The sequence below is a fragment of the Benincasa hispida genome, chromosome 1 (assembly GCF_027475165.1).
Source record: "Benincasa hispida cultivar pf3 chromosome 1, pf3_genome.v1.1, whole genome shotgun sequence".
NCBI classification, from domain to species: Eukaryota; Viridiplantae; Streptophyta; class Magnoliopsida; order Cucurbitales; family Cucurbitaceae; genus Benincasa; species Benincasa hispida.
The window spans coordinates 94,229,597-94,254,166 of record NC_143478.1 but is presented as its reverse complement, the minus strand read 5'-3'; the positions used below and the strand labels follow the sequence as shown (position 1 = coordinate 94,254,166).

Genomic DNA, 24,570 nt, shown 5'->3' with positions numbered 1-24,570 from the left:
ATTGTTAAAAATATTCTTACTATTAGTATATCATGAACATGAATGGTTATGCTACTATTTCGTTTCATTTTAAACTTCCAAAAGATGCATTAGTATTCTTTATCATTTAAAAAAATTAATATTCATAATGTTAGTATAGTCATAATTTCATATCAATACTCTTTCTTTTTTCACATTTGTCCAATTCCTATACCAATTTTCTAAAAAATCCTAACAAAATCTAAAACTTCAAGTGAGAATAAAATTCCACAGAATACCACAAAGTCCTTAAATCAAAATCTTCGCTCTAAACTCAACAAAACAATAAATTATTGTATACAAAAGGAGTCAACAAAGAAATATCGTTTTTGATCATGCAAAACCTTTTTAAACAACCTCAATAGACAAATTTGAACTGCGAAAGATCATCAAAACTTTCACAACTGCAAATTTGGTAATGTACAACTTTTTTATTGCTTGTTCTCAAAATTATGACCCTAATTTGCAAGATGACTCTCCTTTTATGTATTAGACTCACACAACGTATTAACAAACACACTGTTACTAACTTGCAACATTTTTAAAATGTTTTAGTTCTAAAGTTCGTTAGCAGTTCCATTCTATAATTGATGCATTTATATATACAATACACATCAATTACGTCAAAATTATTTCAACCTTTTGAGTCACATGGTATATATAGGGTCACCATTTATTTTAAGTTGTTCCTAAATTCTGACATTTGTGTCTATTTGATTTTTAATCTCTCTTTTGCCTATACATTTTGTAATATCTATATTACCCTCTAATCTTTTGGACACGATTCTTCAAATTTAAGAGTCCATTGACAACTATTAGGAAAATAGTAGAGGCATAATGTTTGTGCCAATGGGATATTGCTTTTGGATGTAGCTAGCTACACATTGACTTGATGCATTTATTCATGTATGATTATGATCCATATATATAAAAAGATGAACATGGCTCTTTGATTGAAGGTATTTTAAGCCCTTCAATCTTTGGGACAAGTAACTATTCAAGCATTGATGTTTATTGAAAGTTGTTAGCACAATAGAGCTGCACTTTTTTCGACAAGAAACACTACTATTTTACATATAGGTAGTTATACATAAAATTGAGCTATTTCGACAATCTTTTATCGGAGGCTATAAAAAACCTGTGAGAAAGATATACATTTATTGAAGGTATTGGAAAAACCTTTGAGAAATATGTACTTTTTATTGAAGGTTAATAAAAACCTTTGAAAAAGATATATATTTATTGGAGGTTTTGAAAAAATCTTTGAGAAATATGTTGTTTTTATTGAAGGGTAATAAAAACCTTTGAGAAAGACATACATTTATCGGAGACTTTGATAAGACCTTTGAAAAATATGCATCTTTTATTGAAGGTTAATAAAAACCTTTGAGAAAAATATATATTTATTGAAGGTATTGGAAAAACCTTTGAGAAATATGTACTTTTTATTGAAGGTTAATAAAAACACCTTTGAGAAATATAACAATGTTATCAAATTTATCAATGGATTTCAGGAAACATTTGAAAAAATTTATCCTTAATAGAATTAATAAAGATGAGATTTATTTTAATAAAAAATATATATTAACATTTATCAAAGATCGTTAAAATATCTTTGGAAATACTTACTTTTATCAAAGGTTAGTAGAAGTCTTTGAGAAAAATATGTATTTGTAATAAGCAGACGTGTTGCGCTAAACGATGAGCAGACGCACTACACAATAGATGGAATACTAAGCGATGGGCGTTGGGCGATAGACGCAGGCACTAGACGATGAAGTTAAACGATAGGCGGATGCGTTAGACGATCGTGAAGATGCACACGGCGTTAAACGATGAGGAGTGATGTGCTAGATGATCGGGCTATACAATAGGAAAAGTACTGTACGATCAGTGAAAGCGTTAGACGATAAGCGTAGAAGCTGGACGATAGCGCTAGACGATAACCGTGCTGCACTAAATGATGAGAAGACACACTACACGATAGGCGGAGTACTAAGCGATAGGCGTTAGGAGATAGACGCAGGCGCTGGGTGATGACGTTAAGCGATAGGCAGATGCATTAGATGATCGTGAAGATGCGCGTGACGTTAAACAATGAGGAGTGACATGCTAGACGATCGGACTATATGATAGGCAAAGTACTGCACGATCAATGAAAGCGCTAGACGATAAGTGTAGAAGCTGGACGATAGCGCTAGACGATAGTCGTGTTGCATTAAATGATGAGCACAAGCACTCCACGATAGGTGGAATACAAAGCGATAGACATTGGGCGATAGAAACAGGCGTTGGGCGATGACGTTAAAATACCTTTGGAAATACTTACTTTTATCAAAGGTTAGTAGAAGCCTTTGAGCAAAATATGCATTTGTAATAATTTAGAAAAGAAAACAAAAAACACCTCTAGGGTTTTTATTTCGTGGTTCTTCTTCATCTTGCTTGTAGCCATTCAGATCCATACTTCATCTTGCTGTTTTGATTTCGTAGTTCTTCTTCATCTTATGTTTACAGTTTTGCTTCATTGTTTTTGCTTATTTCGTTCTGTTCATCTTCGCGCTGTTTTAATTTTGTTTTCGTTTCGTTTCATTCATCTTGTTGTTTTGATTTCGTGGTTCTTCTTCATCTTGTGTTTACAGTTCTGCTTCATTATTTTTGTTTATTTCGTTTCCTTCATCTTCGCACTATTTTGATTTCATTTTCGTTTCGTTTCGCTCATCTTGCTATTTTGATTTCGTGATTCTTCTTCATCTTTGCGCTGTTCGTTTCGCTGCTAAGCTTCGTTTCGTTCGCTCTGTTCCAGCTCCACCGAGCCATTCCATCATTAATAAAGCTCAAGCTGCGATCTCCGCTCTTAGGTTCACAAGCAGCTCCGCCAAGCCATTCCATCACTTTCAGGTTCGCAAGTAGCTCTTACATTATCAACCATTCTAGTTTACGAAAGGTTTATATTCTTAAATACAAATGCTTACCAGAATGTTCTTTTGTGATATTTCCTCTGTGAACTGTAATGGATATTTTTATTTCAGTAGACGTAATGTTGGATGCATGCGTTTGTAAGGTTGTAAGGTGAAAAGGCAACCATGCATTTGTAAGGTTGGACGTATGATTAGCCGAAGTATTTGCAAGAGGCGTTGCCAAGAGTTGCTCATGCATTGGGTATGCGTGAGCAAAAGTAGAGAAAGTGAAATGTTAAGCACAAGGCGTTGGGCAGACGATCGTGTAACAAATGAACAGAGCTACACGATGAGGTAGACGATCGTCTAGTAAGTGAGCGACATAACACGATGGGCTAGACGATCGTGTAGCAATGCGAGGAGCTAAACGATGAGGTAGGCGATCGTATAGCAATGCGCGAAGCTAAGCGAAGAGGTAGGCGATCGATAGGCAAAGTACTGCACGATCAGTGAAAGCGCTAGACGATAAGCGTAGAAGCTAGACAATAGCGCTAGACGATAAGGCGTCAGCATTAAACGATGGAGGTAAATGATGGGCGCGGTAGCTAAATGATAGGCTATGCATGAGATTGTTAAGAGCGAGATTGTTTACTAAACGATTGAGCTACACAATGGGTCGCTGGAGTTAAGCGATAGATGCAGAAATTAAATGATGGGGTGAGGTGTGACATGTTAGGATTGTGAAACCAATGGCTATTATCTTTTTGTTTCTGGATGGAAGTAAAATCTGAATGAATGCTTTCTCCCGTGACCCTTTCTTTTCACAATCTTTTGTCTAAACTCTTATTTTGTCTTGCAGACGACTTAATGATAATCGATTAAATGGACCAATCTCGAAAGAACATACTGGAATTACAAGTATTAATCTTGTGTAAGTCTTTGTATAATTTCATCATTGTGTATTAGTTCATTTAGGTGATATACATCCCTGATTGAAGTTTTGTGCCATGTCATGTGATTGGTTTATGATGGATTGTGTCTCCTTTGTTTCAAGGATGTCTCAAATAATGACTTGTATGGAACAATACCAACCACTGGACCATTGAGTACATACCTTCAAACAAGTAGGTTTCTGAATTTTTCTTTGAATTGTCATTCTCTCCCTTTATTCTTTGAATTGTAAATTAGTTTAAAGTAATAATTTGATGTTGTAGATGTAATAATTAGTTTAAAGTAATATCTAACCAAATGTGGATGCTTTTTTGAGGTAAAAATACTTCTTGAATCTCCATCTTCCCCATTTTTATTCTCTTACTATTTCATATTTTGAAGTGCATAAAAGTGTATAATGCAAAGTAACACTCTTTTGCCAACATCAACCCAAAGTGTATAATGCAAAGTAACACTCTTTTGCCAACATCAACCCAAAGTGTAATAAAAGAGAATAGAATGAATGATTCTCTATTTGTATTATGATGATCTTTAAACTACTTTTAAATACATTATTTACTTTTCTTTTATTGTCATTCTCTCTCTTTTATTCTTTGAATTGTAAATTAGCTTAAAGTACTAATTTGGTTCAGGTAATCTCACACTTTTTAGAAAGAAGTGTATAACATGGATAGAAGTTGGATGCAAATTGGAAATCGAGTATTGCAAGAATATAGAAACGAAATTAGAAGTTTTTTGGATTTTGCATTTATGCATGCAATGACTAGTCAAATATCTTGTCCATGTAAAAGATGAAATAATACAGTACTTAAGACTCAAGATGATGTTGAAGCAGATTTGTTAATGTTTGGAATAGTTCCAAGTTACCTAGATGGACAATGCATGGTGAAGAAAGTTTTACTTATGAAGTAGGAGAAAATGATATTGACACTGATAATGAAGATATTTTTGAAATACTAGAGGATCATTTTGGTGCTAGCACGGATAATTGGATTGGTAAAGGAGAATTAAATAAGCATGGTTATGATGAAGAACCTAATGAGAATGCTTCTCAGTTTTATAGATTGTTGAATGATGCAGAAAAAAAGTTTTCTCCTAGGTGTAAAAAATATTCTAAGTTGTCTTTCATTATGAAGTTGTTTCATCTAAAGTCTTTTGGAAGTTGGAGTAATAAATCGTTTATTTTACTACTTGAGTTATTAATAGATGCATTTCTAAAAGGTACTGATCTATCTAATAATTACTATGAGACAAGGAAAATCCTTCAAGATTTAGGGCTTCATTACTCGAAGATACATGCATGCTCTAATAATTGCCAACTATATTGGAAGAAAAATGTGAAAGCTGATGAATGTTTAGTTTGTGGAGAATCTAGGTGAAAGCCAAATGAAATAAATAAAAAGAAGAAGATTCCACAAAAAAATTTGCGATATTTTCCTCTAACTCCAAGATTAAAAAGATTATACATGTCAAGAAAGACTACATCAAGTACGACTTGGCATTTGAATGGATGAGTAGATGATGGAGTTCTTAGGCATCCTGCTGACACTATTGCTTGAAAGCACTTGATGAATCATATAGTTTATTTGTTTCAAAGCCTCGAAATGTTCGACTTGGATTGGCTAGTGATGGATTTAATCCATTTGGAAATATGAGTCTATCTTATAGTGTCTAGCCTGTCATTCTTATCCCATATAATTTGCCACCATGGATGTGTATGAAAGAGCCTTATTTCATGTTATCATTACTCATTCCTGGACCTAAAGGCCCTGGTAATGATACTGACATCTTTTTACAACCATTAATTGATGAATTGAAGTTCTTATGGGATGTAAGGGTTGAGACTTATGATGCTTTACGAAAACAAAAATTTAACATGCGTGCTACATTATTATGGACAGTTAATGATTTTCCAGCATATGGAAACTTATTTGGTTAGAATATAATAGGTACTTTAGCTTGTCCTTCATGTAATTTTGATACTCTATCACTTTATTTAAAATATAGTAAAAAAATGTGCTACATGGGTCATCGTTGTTTCTTATCCATAGAACATGAATGGAGACTACAACGAGAGTTATTTGATGGGTTTATTGAAGAAAACCTACCTCCTAAGAATTTTTCTAGAAGTGATATACTTGAACAAGTGAACCAATTTGGAGAACATGTATTTGGCAATAGTGTGAAAAAGAGAAAACATTCTAAAGATTGGCTAGAGAAAAGCATATTCTTTGAGTTACCTTATTGGAGCACTTTATTACTGCAACACAGTTTAGATGTTATGCATATTGAAAAAAATGTTTGTGAAAACGTAATCAGTACATTATTGAATATTAAAGGGAGGACTAAAGATAATTTGAAGTCTCGTCTTGATCTTGAAGAAATGGATATAAGAAAGGAATTGCATCCAATACAAGAAGAAAACAAATTATACTTACCAGCTTCATGTTGTACATTGTCATCAGATGAAAGAAATGCATTCTGTGAGTATTTGAAGAAATTAAAAGTTCCACATTTTGTGAGTATTTGAAGAAATGCATTTTGTGAGTATTTTTTTAGTGAGCACATACAAGGATTACAACATCTTGACCCTAGAAACGCACAAAAAAAGCATGATAAAGAGTTTGTAGAATGATTTGAAGATCATGTAAGTGAGAAAAGACAACAGTTATGATATTTATTCATCTATACAGTTTCTATTCATTTTAAAATTTGATACTATTTTCTATGTAGGTTACTAAATTATATATCGATGGAAGCAACAAAGTTGACAAACAGTTATTAGATTATCTCGAGGCCCATCACAAGAAGTAACATGCTACAAAGGGTACATTGTTAATAGATTTAGATTTCGTATCAAGGATGGTGATGATTTAAGAAAAACACAAAATAGTGGGATAGTGGTGAGAGGAACTGATGATCAAGAATACTTTGGTGTATTGCATGATATTATTGAATTACAATATATGAGTAGAAACAAGGTCGTTTTGTTTAAATGCAAATGGTGGAATATCAACGGTCTTGGTAAATGAATTAGAATTGATGATCATGGACTAACTAGTGTGAATATAATGTACACATTGGCAACAAATGAGTCATTTGTATTAGCATGCCAATCTGAACAAGTTTTTTACCTTGAAGATAGAAGAAACCCGGTTTTGTATTTTGTGTTGAAAGTTGATTCAAGAGATTATTACAATATCCTTCTGATCATAGATGAAGATTGTCAAGAAGAAGATGACGAAGAAGACATAAATAGAGCAATTTAATTCTTAATTTTTTTTTGTCTATCGTTTATGTTAGGTAATCTCTTTTTAACTTTATAATATATGATCTCTTATTTCTTAAACTAATATTCAATTTTTATTATGTTATTTATCTAACTTTTTTTTTTTCCAACAAGTTCATTATTTATGTAAAGGATGAAAAAAATAAGAAGCAGATTCAACAACAATAATAGTATAGATAGTCACAAGAATACCACGATTGCATCTACATCTAACCAAATAGTTGAAGATCAACAATTTTCGACAAAATCTAAAGTTCATTTAGAAGCTTCATTATCATTTACGGGAGAAATTAAATCAACTACTAGTCATGAAAAATTTCTTATTAGAGGTAACATGTTTTTTATAATATATATTATTTGTTTTTTATTTGTTAGTAACTTACTTTCTTTTCTTTCTTTTTACTTTAGAATCTTCTTTTGGAGCAAGAAAAGTATGTGGTCCCACACGTAATCTCAAACTAGTTAAAATACCTCATGAGATTAGATTTGAAGTATCATGGAGGAAGAAATGACCCGTTGGAGATAATGTTGATATCTTTAAAAACCAATGCACTATCTTAGCTAGACAAGTCAACTTTACTCCTTTACAAGTAAAAAGTTGGAGAGATATTGATACAACAACAAAAAGGAAACTATTTGAGCTTACATTGGTATGTGAAAAAATAATAATTTTTTCCCTTTAATTTACTTCCTACATAATTAGATTACAACTACTATTTTTTTTGCAGGAACGATTTAAAGTTGAAGGTCATGAGACTTCAGTATTGCTTCAAATTCACCGATCTTATAATCATTGGAGAGAAAGTTTAAAGAAAAAATAGTTGTACAAATATGATACAGTTGCAGAAGCTTTAGTAAATATTCCACTAGGAATTACAAGAGAAGATGCAGAATATCTTTCAAAGTTGTGGAAGTCAACTGAATATCAGGTTGTATTCTAATATCTTTTTCTTGTACATACAAAAAATTATACTTATTGTTATTTTTTTTTTTATTGATGCTCATACTCTACTTTTGAAATACAGGAGATGTGTGAAAGAAACCAAAAGAACCGTTCTAAATTGAATGTATATCACACATGTGGTTCACAAAGTATACAACAAATAGTTGAAAAAGAGGTAATTAGATGAAAAATTACATAAACTTCTTCTAATTTAGTCAAATTATCTAATATATAATATTTTCACTTAAATAAGTTCGAGTCACTAACGAAGAACGAAGTCGAATTAGAATTTGGGAGCTAACTCACTTGAGCAATAATGGATTGGCTTTGAATGAAACTACACAGGAGAAAATGATAAGTACAAAATAATGGATAGATATGATGTTATGGGTTAAAGTTTGAGTAAAGGTAATTAATTTATCATCTCTGTTGCTCTGTTCTTGAAATGATTGATTTAAAGAAGTCTCTAGCTTATTCCCTCGGAATTCTTAGACTATTGTCTGATGAGCTATAGAACATATCTTGTTCAAGCAAAGTCTTATCTATAGAAAACTCATATCATTGTCCTACGATATTTATCATCGTGAAGTACGAATATTTCAAACTAGTAGTTTCCAAGTTTTCAACTTGTAGACTAAACAAAAATTATAGTAACTTTAGACTATAGTGTCATTTTAGAGTTCAAGATTAGGAATTTGTCAAACTGATGCAGTCTAAGATCTTTCTATATTATAGAGGTTTAAAATTTCTCCAAGATCTTATTTGTTTTACTTCTTTCCCTTTTCTTTCACTACTTCTTAGGAAAATTGCTCGTTGTTTTATTTTTTTATTTCAATTTTTCTTATTCTCTTCCACAAAATCTAACATTCCATAGATTTCTGATGCAATTTGGATCAATAAAAGGAAAGAAATAAAAATGGAATTCCTAGAATTTGGTGAATCTAAAATGGGTTTCAAAGACATGTGTTTGTTTGTTGTAGATTTCAATCTATCAAATATTATGGTTCTAACAAAGACATGTGTTTGTTTGTTGTAAGCATTTGAATTTATATGTGTTAGTTTTGAATTATAATATGTGAATTTGTATTTGTAGTCGGAACTTAAATCATATGCTTCTCAAGTGATTGATGGTACACTTGACATGAATGAGGATGAGATTTTTTGTACGAGTATTTGGACTGGAGAAACACAGGCGTGTTCATAGTTATGGAGTAGGTGTTACTCCTTCTGAGTTGTTTGGATCATCGTTACCATACGCGATCTTGAGCATCGTCTTAATGAGTCCGAACAAAGAAAAGAATCTAACAACAAAGAGAGGTTGAGGTAGAAGCACTTAGGCATCAAATAAGCGAATTAGAAAATCGTTTTGAGGATAGATTTCAAAAAATGATGGCAGAGATGCGTAAAAAATTTGTTTCTAGTTGATCAATTGTAGTTTGATATTATAGAATTTCGATAGCCTTTTGGTGTACTTTTATGACATACAAGTTTACTTTCATTCATGTCATTGTCTATTTTTTCTATTCTATTCTTATACTTTGTAATTCAGGGTACTACATGTTGATGAATTAGTAAAAACAACCTTCCGAGATTTGTCAATAAATGTGCTAAAAGGTTTTGTAAGAGAATTTTCGAAGGATATACAATTGTTGATAAATAAGTTTTCATGAAGGTTTTAAAATTTTTGAAAATAACATGATAAGACTTTATAAATAACAAAAACCTTCGAAAAAGACTAATTGATAATAAATAATTATCAATAAATAATTTGACAATTATCAAAGATATATAACCTTTGAAAAATAATAATTTTCGAAAGTTAATCAACATTTGAAAAACAATATTTTTCGAAGGTTAGTAAATCTTTGAAAAAGTTTTTTCAATGGGATCTATTTCGACACTTTTCAAAGGTTGAGATAACCTTTGAAAAAAGATGTATCGAAGGTCTATTAAATGTTTTATCGAAGGTTTTGACCTTCGAAAAAGGTCCATTTTCTTGTAGTGCCTGATGGACACTGAGTGAAGTCTATTAGTGTCTATCAGTGGTTTTTTCATATTTCTGTAAATAATTTAACATTTTTTCTATCTGTGAAAATTTTTCAATTTTTAATGACTACTAATATACTATTCATACATATATGTTACGGTTTAAATAAAATTTGAGTGACCATTGACAAATTATTGATGTACTAAATACTTAGTATTGTATTTTGAGCTCATTATGATATACTATTGATACACTAATGATCTCATTTTGACTTAGTACTAATAAACAATTAAAATGTCCATATTACACGTTAAGTATCATTCTAATTAAATGATATACTTCACGTTTGGTATATCAACAATATCATTGATATATTCCTTTTCTCTCTAAATCAGGTACATCAATCAATTAATATATTGAAATATTAAATATTTTTATACCATTGATATACCAAATTAAATATAACTTATATACCATTAGAATCATATAAAAAATGAAGATAAAACATATTAACTAATATAGTTTAGTGTTGCTTGCATAGATAATCATTATCTCATAAATATTAGAGTTTATATAACAAGGGAAAACTAATTGTAAATATAGTACAAATTTAGGCCCAGTAGTCTGAAAAGACGAAAATTGACATCCACGATCTGACCCATTTTCAAGAAAAGCCCTATTTCACGACAACCATCCTTCTTCCACGGTCTAACCCATCTTCCTAAAATCAATGTAAGTAGGTTTACTTTTAATTTCAAATGATATTTGTTGATATGTTGTCGATAGTTCATTGATTTCCCTCAAATTAAGTCTGCACACTCTCCATCTTTTTTAGGGACTTCATTCACTGATCTAATACACATTTTGGTCATTGTTATAGCTTTTCTTTCTGAATAAAAGTTGATTATGTGAAGTTTTTTGTATTGTGTTTGATTGTGTGTTGATAGTAATGATTTTGGTTCTTCGGCTATCATCTATTGCTTTCAATTCCTCTTCTTAAAATCAGCGTAAGTAGGTTTGTTTTCAATTTCAAATGATATTTGTTGATATATTGTTGATAGTTCATTGATTTCCTTCAAATTAGGGCTACACGCATTCTCCATCATTTCTAGGGATTTCATTCACTGTTTAATTACACATTTTGGTCACTGTGATAGCTTTTCTTTCTAAACAAAAGTTGGTTATGTGAAGTTTTTTGTACTAAGTTTGATTATGTGTTGACAATAGTGATTTTGATTCTTCGACTATCATCTATTGTAGCCAATTGCTCTTCCTAAAATCAGTGTGACTAAGTTTGATTTCAATTTCAAATGATACTTGTTGATATATTTTTTATAGTTCATTGATTTCCTTCAGATTAAGGCTACATGCATTCTCCAGATATTTAGAGATTTCATTCATTGATTTATTACACATTTTGGTCACTGTGATAGCTTTTCTTTCTGAATAAAAGTTGATTATGTGAAGTTTTTTATATTGTGTTTGATTGTGTGTTGACAATAGTGATTTCAGTTCTTCTACTATCATCTATTCTTGTCGATTCCTCTTCCTAAAATTAGTGTGAGTAGGTTTACTTTCAATTTCAAATATATTTGTTGATATGTTGTTGATAGTTCATTACTTTCCTTTAGATTAAGGCTACATGCATTCTTCATCCTTTTAGAGATTTCATTCCCTGCTTTATTACACATTTGGTCATTGTGATAGCTTTTCTTTCTAACCAAAAGTTGATTATGTGAAGTTTTTTTTTACTATGTTTGATTATGTGTTGATAGTAGTGATTTCGATTCTTTGACTGTCATCTATCGTTGCTGATTCCTCTTCGTAAAATCAGTGTGAGAAGGTTTGATTTCAATTTCAAATGGTATTTGTTGATATGCTTTGATAGTTCATTGATTTCCTTCAAATTAAGGCTACACGCTTTCTCTATCTTCTTTAGGGATTTCACTCACTGGTTTATTACACAATTTGGTCATTGTGATAGATTTTTTTCCTAAATAAAAGTTGATTATCCTGAAGTTCTTTGTACTGTGCTTGATTGCTAATTTAGTCTGCAAGTAATTGCAACTATGTTTTTTATGTATGTTGTTCCTCCCGATTATATTAATAATATGTTGATAGGTTGTTGATGATTTTATCTCTGTTTCCTATATTTTGATTTCCTGATTATTTATTATGCTATCAATTTACATTTTTTATAGCTATTATTAGTGATACTCTTTTATTGCTATCACTAATAGTATCCATCACTGATAGTATCACTAACAGTATATAATATTATAAGGATATCATTGATAGCATCTTTAAGTGATATCTTTAATAGGCTACTATCAATGATATGAATGTAATATTTCCATAAAGTGATATTGTTGTAGTTTTTTTTTTAGTATTAATGGAGAAAGGAAGGAGAAAATTATTGGAAGGATCAACATCATCAGGAAAAAAGCACAAGAAGCTCAAGGTCCACAAATAACATCTTGTTGTTGCATCGAAACATAGAAATGTAGTGTGGACAATTTGGAAGATATAGTTGGGGGACATGTATGGTTAGGTTCCATTTGTATACTTGGTGGAATTTGGCATATCTTAACTAAACCCTTTGCATGGGCTCGCCGCGTACTTGTATGGTCTGGAGAAGCTTACTTGTCTTATAGTTTAGGTGCTTTATCTGTTTTTGGTTTTATTGCTTAATGATATTTTATAAATTTATATATATTAGTGGTTGCTTTTTTCTCATATTTATGTTGTTATATAAATACGAAAATGTATTAATTGTTCCAGAAAGTGAATGGAGAAACCCATTGAAAGTCAGCTTCTTCATAACCTTTAGAAGTCCTATCCAACATAGGAAGATTAGATGAGCTATCCCTCTAATAATTTAGGGAAGGTCCTTTTGGGTACGTGATAGATATGAAAATGAAAATGGTGCCCATCCAACTCAGATCACGTCTTATTAGAAGACAATGCACGACTATGAAACAAAATATCTTGGCATTTAATATAGAAGGACATATTTTAGAGTTTGGCCTCAAGGAATTTTGTTTAATAACATGTTTAAATTGTGAGAATTACATTGTAGATGATTTCTATAGTGAAAAAGAATCAATGGAAACACAATTAGAAACTTCTTTTTCAAGACAATTACGAAAATTGTAAGAAGAGAGTTTCAACCTACTTTTAATTTGTTAGGTTCTTATGCCAATATACCCATTGACGTAAATGTCAAACTTTAAATCGTGTATTTTTTAGAAAGCTTCCTAATTCCCATACAAGAACATAACAAAGTAAATTGGAAATATTTTAAAGTATTGGATGATGAAGAAAAGTTTAGATCATATCCATGGGGCAGGGTGTCCTTTGAACTGACTGCGGAGTTTTTTAAGAAGGGTGTCATCCCATCTTCAATTTTCTTTCAAAGATTTCCACTTGCTTTGGTATATTAGGCTTTCGAGATTATACCAAGATTATCCAACCCTATTATTGGATTTGCACGGAGAATAATAAGTGATGGACCTAGAATTACTCAATGGAAATCTCAAGAACCTAATGATTGGCAACACATCAATAGCATTATTTTCAAAGCCATTGGTATAAGTCTTCTATCATTATTATTTCCTTTATTTATATATTATTAGCATGCTATCAAATTATAGAAGATACCATTGAAACATCAATGACAACTTCTATCACTAATAACTAATTAATGACATAGAAGATATCGTTGATTTCAAGTTATCAGTGATAGTTTCTATCACTGATTTCAATCTATCAGTGATAGCTTCTATCTTTGGTAGCATGTTATCATAGATAGAAACAATCAGTAACAACTTGAAATCAGTGATTGTTTCTATAACCATGTTGTCAGGTCACGATAGTATCATTGCCATCTTTATTAATCTTTTAGTTTTTTGTTGTTTCATTAGTTCCAACTAAACAAGAATTACAATCAAACTACTATAGGTATTTTGTAAAGCTGGCAACAAAGGAGATGGAAATTCAAAAGAGGAAAAAGAAGGGAAACAAATATCAATTGGAAGACAAATAGCATCAGTACATGAAGGATTTGAAGAACTAAAAAAGGACTCGAAGACATTAAGAAGGGCATGCATGAAAAACACAAGGAGATTCTTGATATATTGGGCCACATAAAAGAACCTATTAGTGATCAACTTCCACAAAAAGAAAAGATGGCGAAAAACAATCTCAAGGATCTCTTGAGAAGAACAAAGCGCCATCATTTAGTTTGGAGCTTTTAGATGCAAATTTGAAACTTATAGATGTTGGAGGCAAAGAGGTAAGATGAAGAGAAAGATCTTGAAGATGAAGTGAAAGATCAAGAAGAAAAAAAGGTTAAAGATAAAGAAGAGGAAGAGAACGCAGATGAATAACATATAACCAGAAAGAAGGTAAGTATTGATTGATTGATATTTTGAAGTGTAAGATTAGCATGTTATCGGTGATATCTGACATCATTGATAACATACTATCAGTGATAACATATTATCAATGATAGCATCTATTACTTATAGTATAAATGATATGAAGTTTTATTTACTTTACATGATTTTTTTATTTCAAAATGCATATATATCTTTCAGAAATGAGATTTATATAGTTACAACTTTCAATTTATTTAAGGGTTCTTCAACAGATAGTTCGGTTGTTCAAACATTAAACACAACTTCTATCACTGATAGCATGGTATCAGTAATAGACATGCTATCAATAATAGAAACTATCATTGATAGCTTTTGTTTATCACTAATGCCAAAATATTTATCTTTTAGTATAGTTACTTTTATTCAAATAAATTCTTATCAAGAGAAGAGATTTAATTCATTTAGATATTCAGATAGTTAAAGTGGATGAAATAAATTCTTCACTTCAAAAATTAAACACCGATTTGTTCACATTAAACACTTGAGATCAGTGATACAAGGTATCACTGAAAGCGTGATATTAATAATAGAATCTATCACTGATAGCCTAATATCAGTGACAGAAGCTAACGTTGATATATATCAGTATAGAGAAATATCACAAGATTCTTTCTTTCTTGTGGGTAAAGAAAAACAAAATCAGGTACAGAAGCTATCACTGGTATATATTAATATAGAGAAATATCACAAGTTTCTTTCTTTCCTGTGGCTAAAGCAAAAAAAGATCATAATATTGGCTAAAGAATATAGATATATTAACAACAAAGTTCGTTTTACTAACTATCATTGATAAATTGACAAACATTAGTAAGAAAATAAGTCATCTCACTATCTAATGGATTAATTAATAAACATCAATAACAAGCTGTCTCACTTACTATCATTGATAAATTGACAAACATCAGTAACAAAATAAGCTTCTTCAATAAACAATTGATGGCAATTTGCATGTCCTACAATTTTGATCATGGTAATGACATCGACTGAACTTTGAGTTGCTTTTCTTTTCACCAATTAATAATATTCTTTGTTTTCGTAGTCATCCAGCTGGACATTTAACTATTAAAGGTAATACATTCACACCAATGTCAACAAAGCTTTAGTCAGAATGATTTCCAACAGGATAAACTGATCCTTTATAGGTTGATAACAGTGTACTGGAAAAACAATAGTCTGACACAAAAGCATATATATCTAAATTTAGCCCACAAATAATAGCACAAGCATGAGCACACGGAATCTCCACAAAATCCCAAACACGATAATTGCACGATTTAGAGGCCAAAACTACCACAAAATGATTATCTCCATCAACTACTTTATATTCTTTATTCTTAATAAGATCAACCTGATAAACAAAATATAATCAACTAGGTGAACTAATGGCATTTCACTGAAACTAAAATATAAATTTAAATATAAGATATATTCTCACTATCTGATGAATGTTTTCAACTTATCAGTGAAAACAAAAAATATTAATGATTTCAAGCTATCAGTGATTGCTTCTATAACTGATAACATGTTATCAATAATAGAAGCTATCACTGATTAATTGAAATTAGTGATATTTTCTATGCTAATGGCCAATTTTGTACCTTGAAGCTTCTTGACTGACTGTGTTGCTCTCACAACTCAGACTCTACCCAATTAGTTAAAACGATCTTCATGGATAATGTTGATTAACCTTTTTTATAAAACCAATTTTAAAGTATTTCTCTAATGAAATCAAGTAAAGATTAACACGAAACTCTCTAGGCTCTTTCAAAATATTATTCAAGTACTCTGAAACATTTGTAGTCATCATATTGTACCTTCTTCTTCTAGAATGTGCATGTTTCCACTTCTCAAAACCAACTTTACTGAGATGTTCTCGAATAGTAGGAACATATCGATTCCATCTATTTCATATAAAACTCAAACCTATCAATTGTATAAGCTTTTTCACAACTATAATATAAGTCATCAATTAAAGAATCCTTCTAAGTCAATTTCATATTTTACAAAAGGTGTCGTAGACAAACACAATACTCAACAATTGGAAAAAACATTCATAACACCTTTTGGAATGCTAAAATGTAGATTGAAAATAATGACTAATTCTTCTTGTTCACCAAAAAATTTCATTAGATTCTCAAAAAACCATCTCCATGATGGATTATTTTCAAAGTCAACAGTACTAAAAACAAGAGGAAAAATCTTATTGTTGCCGTTAATTGTTGAAGTCGTCAAAAGAGTCCCAACATATTTACATTTCAAGAACGTGCCATCAATCGATATATTAGGTTTATAATTCTTCCAACCCTCAATTCACACTCCAATAGCCATATAACAGTACTTAAAATTGCCATTTATGCCAGCTTCATAGGCAGTGAATGTACCTAAAATAACATAAATATGAAAATAAACAAGTCAAATTACAAAAGGTATATAATTGATTGATGCCTATCAGTGTAACTTATATCATTGGTTGGAGTCCATCACCAATAGCTTCCATCATTTTCATGTTATTAGTGATGGAATATATCAGTTATAGATTCCTACCAGTGGTAGAAGCTATCACTGATAGATCATACAATCTATTGATAAGTTGGAAAAAATAAAATAAACCTGGATTCCTATCTTCTAACTTCATAATAATCTTTGGAATCAAAGCATATGATTCATGTGCATCGCCTTTCAAAGACTTCATTATTTTCTCTTTTGTCCTCCATGCTTTATAGTATCTAATATTTACTCCAAATTCCTTACGAACTTTATTTATAATATCACTAGGAGTTGAGGTATGAAAAGAACGAAATCTAAAATCATTTTTCAAACATCAACTATTAAGGATGAAGAAGCTTGCCTATGAGAATTTTGAACACTTTTTATAAAAAAATTATGAATATCAATAAACTTTCTAAGCATCCACAAAACACTGTGCTTGTAACGGGATTCCCTCACATACCATTGACAACCATCTTGAACACATCGAAACACAATTGCTCTTGAATTTGATGTTATATCTTAAATTCAAAATTCTTCTTGATTGTTATCAAGTAAAAACAATTTGATAAAATCTCTTTACTAAAAAATACATCATTTTATTTCAAATCACGAGCAATTTGTATATTCATAATCATTTGAAAATCACCATAATCAATCATAAGCGTAGAAGAAAGAACAACAGACAAATAATTCTTAGCTCCATTAGAAGCTCCACTAGAAACATCATTAGAAGACACTCCCATATACAAACTAGTGACATGAGAAACCAAAGGATGTCTCATATTGTGTTCCTTAACTAAATCCCAAACCAAGCTACATCCTTATCTTCACAAATTTGAATTACATTTTGAACTTCATTCATAACAAAATCTAATAAAGTTGAAAATTCTATAAAAGATGTAGAAACATTCAAACAAATCTCCTTTACTATTAAACCCACAAAATCTTCAAAAACTATCATATCATCTACTAAAACTCTAGTAGATTTGTAATTCACATAATAGTGTTTTTCATTCTATATTTCACTATGAAAAACGACTATTGGAATAACCATGTTTTAAAATTCCTGCGAAGGTAAAAGAAAAACTCTTGAATAACAATATCAATAGGTTCAAATATCTATCAAAAGAAAATATAAACCTATCGCTATCATTAGTACCAATCTATCACTAGGCATGTCTTTCAATAAATATCAATAAGAAACAATGAACACATAAAAAAATGATTGCAGTCACATATATTCTATCAATGATGGTCACTATCAATGATAGCCAACTGATATATTCCGATTGATGACAGCAGCTTCCAAACCCAAAGTTAATACAATGAAAATTGCAAAAAATCACAAATGACAAACAAAAAGCCAAGATAGCCGTAATATCGAACCTAAAAATATCAAACATCAAAATAGACTGATATGTTTCTAGAAATACTATACAATATATATAAAAAAGAGTGAATAACGCTAACCTCAAAATCATTAAAGAAAAGAGTGAAGAATGCAAGCCCTAACTTAATTAATCGATCAAACATCAAAATATCAAAGAAAAAGTGAATAATGCAATGAAGAAAGTAAAACTTCATGAAAGTACAACAAACTCTCCTCACAATCCACTCTGTTCATAGTGAGCTAAAGAAATCGTTAGGTTCTTGAGAAAAAGAGAAAGAAAAGAGTAAATGAGCTGAAGATATCGAAAAAAATGAAAAACAAAATCGAAAAAAAGAACAAAATCACAATGGAAGATGCAATAGAGAAAAGGAAAACAAACTCACGAATTGGAACTGGTCGTAATATCACGGAAAGACTAAATCGAAGAGGAAGCAACGGAAAAAGAAATAAAATGGAAGCGGAACGCTACCCAAATGGAAGAGCTTTATTGTTAAAAGAAGGAAAACGAAAAAAGTAAAAAAAAAAAAAAGGAAAGTTAATAAAGGGAAAGAGAGGGTAAATTTAGAATTTTTTAAAAAATAATCGCTTGACCGGTCAATATTTGCTATATTAGCAACTATTTTAAGCATGGAATATATGACAAGATTCTTTTCCTATTTGTATTATTTGGTACAAATTTCCTATAATTTATATTTGGTACATCATTTGACAAAATTAATGCATTTAATATATACCATCAACATCAAATTTGTATCAAAATGAAACAAGAAACAAAAATAATAGGAAAAAAATTAATTTATAAGGGGTTGTATGAATTTAAACCCCAAACTAATATATTAATGTAAACCTTGAACTTTTGGGGCTTTATCAATTTAAACCCTGAATTTTGAGTCTGGATCAATTTATACCTCAAACTAATAATTGTATCAATTTAAACCTCAAACTAATAATTGTATCAATTTAAACCTGAACTTTTACAAGTATATCAATTTAAACCTTAAACTTTCATAATTGTATCAATTTACACCTTTCTTCAGATTTAGTTTGATAAATATCAAACAAAACATTTATTTTCTTTTATCAAACTTGTATAAATTTAGAGTTTTAATTGATGAAATTACAAGTCTTACACTATACTTATCCATATGAAACATAATGAAGTGTTTAAATTGATATATTTATGAAAGTTCATGGTTTAAATGTACAATATTTAAAGTTCTGGGTTTAAATTAATATAATTATTAGTTTGAGGTTTAAATTGATACAACTCACAAAGTCTAGGGTTTAAAATGATGTAACTATTAGTTTAGGGTTTAAATTGATACAACGCCCAAAGTTTAGGGGTATAAAACGATATTTGAACAAACAGTGTCAACCATAACACTATTAATTAAAGTCATGATTTAACAGTTGTATAAATGATAATCTTTAAATAAATTATATTTATTTATTGATATACCAAATATAAAGTATATTGGTTGACTCATATACCAAAGTATAAAGTACATCAGATACGTCTACTGATACACAATGAGGATAAAATCGTAATAATAAAAAATTCGAGAATTAAGTTTAAATTTTTAAATCATTGCTATATTTGCAAATACCCTTAACAAACTAAAGAATTCATAGACACGTGCACAGATGTGGTTCGTTACTAGTATATGTAAATGGGACTATGGAGGATAATCTTTTCATGCTTCAGTATGATCGAGACCATAAATACGAAACATAATGATCTAAAAACAAACATATATTTTAACTAACAATCTTGTTTTTAATCTTCTAGAGATTTAAATTTTAGTACACATAGTGACTAGAGTTAAAATTTATGTCCAACATATTTAATTAATAGTTAAAATATAATTTTGATCTATATCATTCCATATATATATTCAATTCATTCATTCGTTCATTTATTTTTGGGCGGTGTTTTGTTCGAAGGAAAGATTGTTGGGAATACGACCAAAGTCTCACATTAGTTAAATAAAATGAGGATTATAGGTATACATAGATGACAAATATATATCTTCATTAGTACGAGATCTTTTTAATAATTTCAAAGAGAAAAACCATGAAGGTTTGTGTTCGCAAATAGACAATGTAGAGTTTTTGGGATTTTTGCTTGTATAGCAAAATGAGACTAAAATATTACAAAAAAATAGCAAAACTTAAAACTAATTGCAAATATAGCAAAATTTACCTAACATAATAGATTAGATAATAATTCAATATTATGTTAAAATATATAGCAATATTAACTAGTCTAGAATGTTCTTGAAGTATCTACCATATGACATAAAAATGTAAATTAGATTTTTCTAGAACTACGTTGAAGTATAAGTAAATATCTCAAAGGAAAAAATCTAGAAATATTCTAGAACAACCTTAGGTATAAGGAATTTTAGAGAATTCCTTTAGATAATAAACCAAGAAATATCTAAATATTTAGAATCCAAGAATAATCTAGAGAGATCATTTTGCTTGCACTCCAAAAATCTCATGACTATAAATAGGGGGTGTAGCTCCATTTGTAAGCCAAGAAAGCAAAGAGAGGGAAGAAAGGAAAGCAAGAAAGTTAGAGAGAAACTTTGAGTAAAAAGTAGTAAGTGTGTCTTGAGAGAGTGAAAGAATATTCTCTTCGAAAGTGTCCATCTTTTTAAGTTCTTAATAAAAGTTTATTTCTTCAAAAGTGATTGTCTCTCTTTCTTTTGTACGAATTTCTTCAACAAGTGGTATTAGATTCAAGCTAGCATAGCTTGTTGTGGTGGAGCTTCTGAAGATCGAGTGCAGTCTAGGACTATGAAGTTTGTTGTCTGGGACATAGATACTCGTGGAGTGCATTCATCGCTATAAATTGATAGGAGACCTTCAAGTTGTTGGAGGAATCAAGAAGCTCAACACTCAAAACTCCAAACACATGGTCCACATGCATGAAGTCATATTACAAAGCCAAGACTTGTGGGATGTTGTGGGAGGCAATAAAGAAAATCCACCTGAGGATGTTGCCACTTTGAAGAAATGGAATATCAAGGCAGGTAAGGTCATGTTTGTAATTAAAACTACAATTCATGAAGAAATGTTGGAGCATATCAATACAGCGGAGACGCTTAAGAAAGCATGGGACACGTTCGCCTCACTTTTCTCAAAGAAAAATAATGCAAGATTGAAATGTCTAGAGAACGAGCTTCAATGAATTACTCAAAGGGAGATGACTATCAACCAATACTTCATCAAGATAAAAACTCTATGCCATGAAATCTTCGAATTAGATTCTATTTTCGTTATTTCGAAATTAAGAATGAAGAGAATTATTATCCATGGTCTTAAACCTGAATATAGAAGTTTTATTGTTGCTATTCAAGGTTGGGCAGTCCAATCTTCTTTGATTGACCTAGAAAATATTCTTGTCGATCAAGAAGCATTGGCTAAGCAAATGTCAGAGGTCACATTAAAGAGCATAAGGAAGAAACGCTCTTTAATGGTCAAAGAAAAGGTTATTCAAAATATCAAAAGAAAGTAGGATAAAAAAAAGATGAAGAAACTTCAAAATGCTCTCATGTAGGGGGAGCTAGTAAAACTAATCAAAATCACGAGCATAGAAGAAAAAGAGAACGTTATAACTGTAGAAAGATAGGCAACTATGCCAGAGATTGTCGTCGAAAGAAAAAAGTAGTAGAAAGCAACGAAGTCACCTCCCAGGCTAAAAGAATCATTGAAGAAGAGTGAGATGGAGAGACATGCTTTGCAACATGAGATCTTAACCCCCGGTCCACATCTAATGTGGTGGAGAACAAAGTGTTGGCTCTCCATGAATAAGAGGTAAATTATAGAAATGATTGGATTGTTGATTCAAGTTTCTCTAACCACATGATAGGAGATAAGAGGAAGCTAAAAAACACATATGAGTACAAAGGAAGTCAAATTGTTGTAATTGCAAACAACTCAAAGTTGCCAATATCCCAAGTTGGCAAAACTATGATAATGCCTCGCCCAAATTCCAATCAAGTGGAACTAGAGAACGTATTTTATGTGTCTAAAATGGAGAAGAATTTGGTTTCAGTATCTCAATTGACATCAACAGGCAAGATCATCGTGTTTAGACCTGATGATATTAAGGAATACCATAATCTCAAATTCAGTGGTACGTTGTCGATGGAAGGGCAAAGAATGGAGCTATACATCAAGGAATGTGATATTTGATGAAGCATCATCATGGTGGACACTAGAATTAGAAAAGGCACTGAAAGATGAGAAGCCTTTCAAAGAAAGACCATAAAAAGAAAGTTAAGTACAACAAGTTCCAGTAGAAATAGAAGAAAAAAAACGATAAAGATAAAGAAGAGTAATTAAGGACACGAAGTCCATGGCAAAGTGAAGTACACAATCAAGAGCCACAATTATTGAGATCAACAAGACTAAGAAAACCTAATTCTAGGTACGTGAATGCGACACTAGTAACATTTGAGGAGCTAACAACATACGAAGAAGCGTCAAAGATTATCCAATGGAGAAAAGCCATAGAAGAAGAAATGGACACGTTAAGAAAGAATCAAATGTAGGACTTAGTGTCGAAGCCTAAAGATGTTAAATACATATCTTGTAAATAGATTTACAAAATTAAAACTCATGCAGATGGGACGGTAGAGAGATACAAAGCTCAACTGGTGGCTCAAAGGTTTTCTCAATAATATGGCTTGGACTATGATGAGACGTTCAGTCCTGTAGCAAAGCTCACCACTATTTCAGTCTTATTAACACTTGCTGGTAATAAAGGATGGAAATTATGGCAGATGGATGTTAAGAACGCTTTCTTAAATGGAGAGCTAGATTGAGAAATATATAGGGAGCAACCAAAAATATTTGAGGATGAAGCTCAGCATGACTACGCCTGCAAGCTAATAAAGGCTTTATATGATTTGAAGCAAGCACCAAGAGCTTGGTACTGGAAAATTACAGAGTTTCTAATTCGAAGTGGCTTCACAGTAGCTCCAACAAATTCCAACTTATTTTCAAAGCTTAAAGCTCAAAGGTCACAATCATATTAGTCTATATGGATGATCTAATCATAATAAGAGACCACATAGAAGAAGTTCCACAAATAAAGCAGAATCTACTAGTTCGAGTTTTGAAATGAAAGAGCTTGGAGAACTAAAGCATTTCCTTGGATTAGAGGTAGAATGCTCAAAAGAAGGATTGTTCCTTAAACAACAAAAGTATTTAAAGGATCTTTTGCAGAAGTATGGCATGAGTGACTGTAAATGTCACACCCCCTCCCAAGTTTTACTTTTTCTCCCAGAAGAAGGCATGAAGATAACAAACATTACCCTTTTGTAACACCTACTATCTATTACCTTGCATTTTCCAATCTCAGACTCTTTTGTGATAACTACTGTCCATCTTGGATCTATATTACAAACAACCCTTTAGCCATGTATGAAATAACAATAGCTCTCTGGTTAATTTATTTTATATCAAACCATTTATTATTTTCACAATTCCAAACTCAACTTAGATAACTATACTTCTAAGCCATAGAACTTATAAGAGCATACTTTAATGTAGAAACGTGGCTATACTGTGACAAACCTTGATCTTAGCAGCACTTTGCAACTATTAAGGGATGGGAAAATAAAATATTTGGAAAACATGAGCTGGGAAAGCTCAATGAGTGACATGTTTTGTATAAAAATAGATTTTTTGTTGAAAATCATTTTTAGGAATACAATTTCACAAATAGCCAACGCAGTATGCATGACCTCAATCTAGTAACTGAGATGATATTGGCAAGACCATATGTTTTACAGAAAATGCAATAATTCAACCGAATACAATTCCAAAGGAAACAATCCCAATACCCAACACAACCCGCTGAATGTGCGCATGTCGACAATATCCCATTAATCTGTTGGGGTTGGTGCCCTAAATCTCGTAGGTCCTGTAGTTTGTAATTATATTGTACAACATTTTATTTATATAATAAAATATGAGATGTTTTATTTGACATTTAGTAGCATTAAACCCACAAACCAATAAATTAACATCTAAGGTTATCTTTGGTAGCATAAACATTTATGTAGAGACATATAGGTGGATCATGTTTAAGGACCTAAATAGTCTGTAGTAGATGAATAAGACTGGATACTTATCCTAGTGACACTATGAG

At 31.0% G+C, this 24,570-nt stretch overlaps 1 pseudogene; it reads left to right on the top strand.

Annotated features, from left to right (window-relative positions):
* The first annotated feature begins 20,478 nt into the window (after nucleotides 1–20,478).
* Nucleotides 20,479–22,133, top strand: LOC150038868 (uncharacterized; annotated as a pseudogene).
* The last annotated feature ends 2,437 nt before the right edge of the window (nucleotides 22,134–24,570 follow it).